The sequence below is a fragment of the Rana temporaria genome, chromosome 3 (assembly GCF_905171775.1).
Source record: "Rana temporaria chromosome 3, aRanTem1.1, whole genome shotgun sequence".
Classification (NCBI taxonomy): Eukaryota; Metazoa; Chordata; class Amphibia; order Anura; family Ranidae; genus Rana; species Rana temporaria.
Window position 1 is genome coordinate 167502703 of NC_053491.1, and position 9118 is coordinate 167511820.

The window sequence follows — 9118 nt, forward strand, 5'->3', positions numbered from 1 at the left end:
GGTACCGCCCACCAGCAGCAGCCCATTGTGTAGACTCGGCTTGGGATCCCCAGGAGCGGGGTCGGGAAGAACCATTGGGCACCCCTTACGAAGCCCTCATGGTACAATCTGCTATTACGGACAACAGGGAACACCATTGTCAGCTGGTCATGGGCTCCAGCCCTGAGCCGGAGGGGCCCTGGAGGGAGCTGGGCAGAAAGAGGCACCGCCGGCCACCCTTCAAGAAGAAGAGGTCCTGGAAGCCGTATAACAAGCTGACCTGGGAGGAGAAGAAGCGACTGGAGGAGAGGGAGTCGCAGCGGGCGTCCCAGATGCGGGCCGAGATGTTCGCCAAGGGCCCACCGGTGGCCCCTTATACCACCACCCAGTTCCTGATGATGAAGGACCACGTGGAGAGCCTGCAGGACATGAGCAAGCAGGAGCTGATCCGTGAGTACATAGAGCTGGAGGAGTGCATAAGCCGCATGGAGGAGGAGAACAACCACCTGAGGTCACAGCAGGCTGACCCCCCCAGGCTCCATGAACTGGAGATGGAGCTGGAGAAGCTCCAAGAGGAGAACCGGCGGCTGCGGAGGGAGCAGGGGGTGGCTGACCTTATGGGGCTCTGAGTCCCCTCTCCCCCCCCCCGGACTCTGAGCACCCGTGCTACAGCATTTCAACAAATATAACTTTTTCTTTTTATGAATCTCCTGTGATTGTCACTTCAGAGCCATAACCTGCCCCCTCCCATAGCGGGACACCTAGACGGCGGCGCACAGACCCATTCGCTGTCTTCACACTGACTTTTGGTGACTTTGCAGATCGCACAAAGACTTGGGGACTGACCGGCGTGTGATCTGACGACCCGGTGGCATACCTGAGTCAGAAGCAGTTACCAATGGAGGTCAGTCACGCCAAACGGAGTTAACCTCGGACTAAAAGCTCTGAACCCGTCAACCCTACTGGACCAGGGAAGGTCCAACCGGGTTTGCCGGAGCAGGGAGAAAAAGGGGGGCCATTGTGAAGGATATGTCAGTGTAAATCTCCCTGCTTGGTTAAATTGTGGGTTAGAGGTAAAATGGATTCATGTGTTACAAGCTATTGACATGTTAATGACCCTTCCTCAGCCAGCTCCCTAGTTCAAATGGTAATTGATTTATTGTGTGTGGGAAGGAGACCGGCCTTACTGTTTACAATGATTAGATAAGTGGCTCATGTTAATTATTCTGATTGCTTCATTGTGGTCAGGCTGTTACAACTAGTATTTAACTCCACTGATGTCCTTATCTAAAGAAAATGTGTTTTCAGGTCGGCTCCGAATTGGCTGGCTATATTCTGTATGAGAACTCCAGAGTGGGTGAAAAGGGGGTGGAGCTCCCATTGTTCCTTGATTAAGGATTTAGCTTGTAAAACTGTATTTATAACCAGCAGCAAGCTGCCAATAAATCAGTCTTGGTTCCAGCATCCAGTCTTGACTCATGTGTGGGGGGATCCTGTGATGTTCTTGTATGGAGAGGAGGGAATGCTTGACGGGGATATCATACCGATACCGTCACAGCCCCCTCCCATCTTAACTTGCACGCACACAGCCCCTTCCCCGTACTTGTTTACGATAAATCTCCCCAGCTGTACACACACAGCCTCCTTCCACTATACACACAGAGCCCTCTCTCTCCTTGTATACCAACAGCCCTTCACTTTTACATACACCACCCCCCCCATACACATACAGACCCCTGAACAATGTATGTGTAACAATGTAACAACTTTCCAGAGAATTCCCAAAAAATTGAAACGTTATTTTAAACTCAATCCTAATATAGTGATTCTCCAGAACATTATCCCAAACATGTTTTAATAGGACTGGGTCTTCATGATGTAACTTGTTTTGACAGGTTCTTCAGCAACCCTGAAGCCTTCATGGAACAATGTATTTTTTATTTTGAGATTATTTGCACAGAGATGGACTCCTTTCATCAAATTGTGCGACTGCACACACAAGAGCTTATCTAGGAGATTCATAGAAGAAGTGTTAATAATTATGCAATCAAGACAGTTCAGGTTTTTATTTTTTAAAAACACATTATAAACTATGTTGTGCTCATATATGGGATGAAATCCCAATCCTACAACCTAAATATACTGTGTATTTAAAAAGTGTCCAAAAGCTCAGCTTTATATACCGTATTTATCGGCGTATAACACGCACCCTAACTTTAAGGCCCTGTACACACGAGGAGACATGTCCGATGAAATCGGTCCGCGGACCGTTTTCATCGGACATGTCTCCTGGGATATTTTGGTCCGATGTGTGTACACACCATCAGACCAAAATCCCCGCGGACAGAGAACGCGGTGACGTGGCGGTGACGGTGACGCGGCGACGTGCGCAAACCAGGAAGTTCAATGCTTCCACAAATGCGTCGAATCAATTTGACGCATGAGCGGGATTTCGGTCCGCTGGTTAGACGTACTAACCAGCGGACATGTCCGATGGACAGGTTTCCAGCGGACAAGTTTCTAAGCATGCTAAGAAACTTTTGTCCGCTGGAAACCTGTCCGCTAGGCCAGGAAACCTGTCCGCTAGGCCGTACACACGGTCAGACATGTCCGCGGAAACTGGTCCGCGGACCAGTTTCAGCGGACATGTTCGACCGTGTGTACGCCGCCTAAGAGGGAAGTTTCAGTAAAAAACACTCTATTTTCAGGGTAAAAAAGTAAGTGTTATATGCCAATAAATACAGAATTCAAATCAATACATGAAAAACTGGTCCATACGTAAGCACATTCAGCTGTATAAGATCTACAGTATATCACTAGAAGATCTCAAACAACTCAAATGTTTTCCTTCCTGCAGTCTATATCTTTCTCATTATACCCCCACTGTTTCACCATATGGCAATATCTTCTTAAATATCCACGCCAAATATAAAATAACTTTCCATGGAGTTTCCATCTGTAGAATGCCACTGCCTGGGACGCCTTGCATTCCACAGGATGAGAAGCCGAAAAATGGAAGTGATGGGTGCAATGATGCTTAAAGCCCGCCCTACACGTTGTGAATGCTTTTTAAAACTTTAAGGACCTAATAGACACCCAATAGTCTGGGGCCCCGCAAACACTGTATAAACAAAATACAATTTTGTATGATAATATATATGACTAACAGTTTTTTACCATGTTAAAACTTTGGGGGGGGGGGGGGTGGCGCCCCTTATTGAATGACGGACTAGCAGTCAGCGTGTTTTTTCTTTTGGCGGGTCAGTGGATATTATCATTAAAGGGGCATCCAGATTCTGATAAGCCCTCCCACAACCACTGGGCCATAGGGTTGTGGGCAAGAGGCTATTGTCTTCATCAACATGAGGGCAAGGTGCTTTGTCAGAAGGGATCCATAAGGTACCCCTTCCCCCATGTTGAGGGCATATGGTTTGGTATGGTTTGGGGTGGGGACATTTTCCTGGACAACCAGGCTCTATGCTCAGATTGTGGTTTGGTGAGGATGTTTTGGGGGGAACCTCATGCTTTTTTCTCTTCTATTTTAGCCTGGGATTCCACCTTAAAAACCATACTAGACCTAAAGGTGTGATTTCAGTACCTCAGGTATCAATGTCACAGATTAATTACTCTACAATGCCTATTACATTGGAGTTAATGAGGCCTATTTTTAACCACTTGCCATCCGGTGCACGCCGATATACGTCAGCAGAATGGCAGCTTTAGGCAAATGGGCGTACCTGTACGTCCTCTTTAAGAATGTGTGCAGCACTCCCCATGACGGTGCCCGCGGGACCCGTGCGGACTCGATGTCCCACGATCGGGTCACAGAGAGGCAGAACAAGGGGATGCCTGTGTAAACAAGACATCTCCTTGTTATGCCTCATGACAGGACACTGATTGTCTGCTCCCTGTAATCAGGAGAAGTGATCAGTGTCGTGTCACAGTAAGCCCCACCCCCACACGGTTAGAATCACTCCCTAGGACACACTTAACCCCTTCCTCACCCCCTAGTGGTTAACCCTTTCCCTGTCAGTCACATTTATACAGTTATCAGTGCATTTTTATAGCACTGATCGCTGTATAAATATGAATGGTCCCAAAATAGAGTCAAAAGTGTCCGATGTGTCCACCATAATGTCACAGTCACAGTAAAAATCGCTGATCGCTGCCAGTACTAGTAAAAAAAAATATTAATAAAAATGCCCAAAAACTGTCCTCTATTTTGTAAACGCTATAACTTTTGCGCAAACCAATCAATAAACACTTATTGCGATTATTTAGAAGAATACGTATCGGTCTAAACTGAGGAAAAAAATTGTCATTGGGCAGCCAAATCCTCCAGGGCTGAAAGCGATTTTACTTGTTCAGAATATGTAAATAACTCAATGTGCAAAGTTTGAGCACAGGTTCTAGATTTGTTTGCAATGAATACTATCCACAGTTATAATTGATGAAGAATTTTGAACTAAGCGACTGATCCAACTAACTCTTTAGGGTAATGAAGATACAGGGCCAAATCCTCAAAAGAGATACGACGGAGTAATTGCTGTTACTCCGTCGTATCCCTGGTCCTAACTATGGAACTGATCCACAGAATCAGTTTCCCATAGTTAGGACGAAGATCCGACATGTGTAATTGAATTACACTGTCGGATCTTAGGATGCAGTACCGCATCCGCCGCTGGGGGCATTTTGCGTCGAAATGACGCCTCGGGTATGCAAATTAGGACTTACGGAGATCCACAAAGCTTTTCAGCTTCGTTTTTCCTCCGTAAGTTATATTTTGCAAACGCAAAATTAGGGCTGCTTTTACAAGGTGTAAACTGTTTACACCTTGTAAAAACAGACCTTTCTTGCTCGATTTTTTTTAAACTTCAAATTTTTTTTTTGGCGCCGTATCTTTTTTTTTACCCGACGCAACTTTATTGTCCCGTCGCAATCCACAAAGCCCGACGTAACGTAATTTCACGCTATGCACGTCGGGAAAAGGACGTCACGAGCATGCGCAGTAGGCCAGGCGCGGGAGCGCGCCTCATTTAAATGGTAATCGCCCCCTGGAGAAGAGGAACGCCTTGCGCCGGCGGAATTTAAGTTACACCACTGCAAATTCCCAGGTAAGTGCTTTGTGGATCGGGCACTAACTTGGGAAATTTGCGGCGGTGTAACTTAAATGGAAAAAAGTTAAGTTACGCCGCCTGGCTGAGGATTTGGCCCTTATTTTTTATTTTTACACAGAATTGGACACAGATGCCCCAAATGTTGTGTTTTGCCTTCATATGAATCAAAGGTTTTGGAGTTTATGAGAACTTGAAGTTGAACTTCTGGAACTGTTTTATCAACCTAGGTAATTCTAAGTATGTGACAAACATTTTTAATAGTAGCAGTGTGCAAAATGATTATTGTGGCATCTGGCTATATAATAACTCATTTAACCACTTAAGCCCCTGACCATTTTGTTGCTAAATGACCGGGCCCCTTTCTGCGATTCGGCACTGTGTCGCTTTAACTGACAATTGCACGGTCGTGCGCTGTAACTCCCAAACAAAATTGATTTTTTTCCCACAAATTGATCACCTCTGCGGTTTAATTTTTTTGCGCTATAAACAAAAATAGAGCAACAATTTTGAAAAAAATTCAATATTTTTAACTTTTTGCTATAATAAATATCCCCCAAAAATATATAGAAAAAACATTTTTTTTCCTCAGTTTAGGCCGATACGTATTCTTCTACATATTTTTGGTAAAAAAAAATCTGGTTGCGCAAAAGTTATAGCATCTACAAAATAGGGGATAGTTTTATGGCATTTTTATTAATATTTTTTTTTTTACTAGTAATGGCAGCGATCAGCGATTTTTACTGTGACTGCGACATTATGGCGGACACATCGGCCACTTTTGACACATTTTTGGGACCATTGTCATTTTTACAGTGATCAGTTCTATAAAAATGCACTGATTACTGTAAAAATTACACTGGCAGGGACCCGCAGTCAGGCTCACGGAGCTTGCAGTGGACGTGCATTCACAATGCCGCGATCTTAAAGGGGACGTACTGTATATATACGTCCTTCTGCCTGTCTGTGCCATGCTGCCGACGTATATAGTCGTGCGCTGGTCGGCAAGCAGTTAAACTAAAAAGTGAAAGTTGTTAACCTTTGGGATCACTGGACAGAAAGTTAGCTGTGTGAAAGATACATTAATTTCTGAAAAGATTTATAAAACCCTGGCTTACCAATCTCACACTTTAGATACTTGGGTGTTGAACTACAATGTAACCTCACCCAACATACAGTATAACTGACAATTTACACCATCTACTCCATCAGTTAACCCTGAAATAGTCACTACAGTGGCTAAGTGATTAGCACTTCTGCCTGGCAGCACTGGGGTCATTGGTTCGAATACCAACCATGGCACTACCTGCCTGTAGTTTTCATATTCTCTCTGTGCCTGTGCGGGCTTCCTCCCACAATCCAAAGGCAAGCTGGCAAACTGGTAGGCTAGTTGTCTCTTGTCACAATTGGCCTTAGTATATGTATGTATGAATGTGTTATGAATAAGTTAGGGCCCTTAGATTTTAAGCTCCTTGATGGCAGGGACTGATGTAAATGTACAATATATATCTGTAAAGTGCTGTGTAAATTATCAGCACTATATACAGTAAGTACCTATAATAAAAAAGATTTTTCCTACTGCCCCCTCAAAACAACCTTTCTTTAAAAATGTCTGTATTTTTTACACAAACTACTGTTCCCATACCTAAAACATTTTTGAGTTGGATGGCATAATATCTTCCTTTAAATGGATGGAGGCACACTGAGACTTTCAAAAACGACTCTACAAGTGCCTTATAAAGGGGAGTAGGGATGTGTCAAAGAGTTTGGTTCAGTTCAAGAAGGTTTTGATTCAAGAGGTTGGGTTCAGGTGAACTTTAGATGCTGAACCCAAATCCCTTTGAAATCAATGAAAGCGAATTTGTCAAATTAAAAATGTCCATTTACCATGTAAATAGGCAAGGGACTGTCAAAAAAATTAAATAAATAGCATGGGGAGTGGGGGTACCAGTGCCCTAGGGAACATTTATCAATACAAACTTTTCTTTCAATTCCATTCGACTACGAGCAGTGATTTTTTTAAAGCATTGACATTTACCAAAGAAACAGTTTTTAAATTGATGGCAAATAACATCCCCTTCCTGGTTTATGTTTTGTAAAAGAAAAAAAGGCACACAGACCTCACATTTTTATTTATTTTTAAGTTTAATTCACCAGCAATTTATTATTTTTTCTGTGTAAATGTCACTTTTGCTGTAGACCTGGAGTCAGCTGCAGTGAAGTCCATCCTCACCATCAGAGACTCTGGTGAAAACCTGCTGGCTCTTAGACTCTTAGCACCCTGGGGAATCTTATGCTCTAGCTCTCTGTTTGATCCATGTCAGTGTTCAGGTGGAGCGGCTTTCTTGAACCATCCAGAGTTCCATCCGCAGCAGTCAGCTGAAGGGCCCACTATTGGTATAAAGATGAGGGATGGACAGCCGCACTCCAAACCAAACGTGTTGTCTTTATTCAAATCAACAGCAAATCAACAGCAAGAACACAGCAGATCACAGCAATAGGAACAGGAGAATACCGACGTTTCGCACTGGCTTCAGTGCTTATTCATGGCTTCAGGGCCCACTACCTTAACGGTGCACTCCTAACCCCAGCGGTCTGCACCTGTCACCTGGCCTCAGATGACCTGACCTGACACTAGGACTTTACTTTTGGGTGGTTCAGTGGATATGAAGTTGGTTAAAGGATAGATACTATAGTGTGGTTGTAAATGGGGTTCATTCAGAACAGTTCGGTATATCCTCTCCTGTGCCCTCCTCCTTCTACGCACCTCTGAACACACTAGTAGTGCTATGACCATGCCTGCCCCTGGCATGTTGGCATACGGATGTGTTGTCCTGCAAGTGTGGTTGCTCAGCTCGTCCGTAACGGTGCTGCTGAAGCTGCTCTCCAGCTGACATGTCTGGTGCAAAGTTACCCCTGCTTTATGAGGGGTAACTTTAGGCCGGACGTACAGCTTACGCGCAGTGCACGTAGCCTGCGTCGGGCGCGCACGTGCGTTCGGAAATCGGCGTATCTCCCTCATTTGCATATTTGAATACAAAATCAATGGGAGCGCCAGATGCGTCCAGCGTAAATATGCGCCCACGCTACGCCGGCGTAGGAAAGTTACGTTGGTCGGAAGAAGCCTAATTTCAGGCGTATCTAGTTCTGTGGGTATGGCGCATAAATACGGCGGCGCAAATATACACTTACGCCGCGCATCTCGAGATATGCCTGCGTAACTTCTTTGTGAATCTGGGCCAGTGTCTGTCCGAGGATGAGAGGACCACCGTGATAGGCGGAAAACACAGTGTCAAATGCCTATCAGGGAACGGAACGCCAGGAGGAAGCCGCAACTTTTAAAACAATGGACGCCTGTTAAGAATTCAGGTACACTGACTCGAGTATAAGCCAAGGGGGTTATTATCAGCCCTAAAAAAAGGGCTGAAAAACTCGGCTTATACTCGAGTATATACGGTACCAAAACTATGGAATAAGGGAACCCACCTGAATAATCTATTCAACTTTATGAAACTAGGCAGGCCCTTGCACTACATAGTTAATGGTAGATCTAAAGAACATTTTACAGCATATGGCCACCAGACAAGTTCTAAACCTCTCCAGAGCTGATCAAAGGTCTATGCATTACTTTGATTGGAGTATTAAGTGTGTTTGCTGATCAGAAATGAAAGGCAACTACTAGCAGTGAGTAAGGTGGCATGAGGTGAGTGAGTCACATCTATTACCATAAGTGGTGATTTGAAGTGGACTACAAGCAATATTTTATGAACTTTTTATGAATGCTGAATGAAAATTGATTGCCTTTTATCTGTATACTATTCACTTCTGTCACTGGGAGGTGGTGGCTCTTTTTAACTTCCAAACTAGGTTAGAGGTGAAGTAAACCCTGATGGGTTTTACTTCCTCTTTATTTCCCTGCAAAGTAAAAGCATAATGGGCTAGTATGCATTGCATACTAGCCCATTATGTGCCACTTACCTGCAAACAAAGTCCTCAATGTCCACGATGTCCCCGCTGGTGGCCAC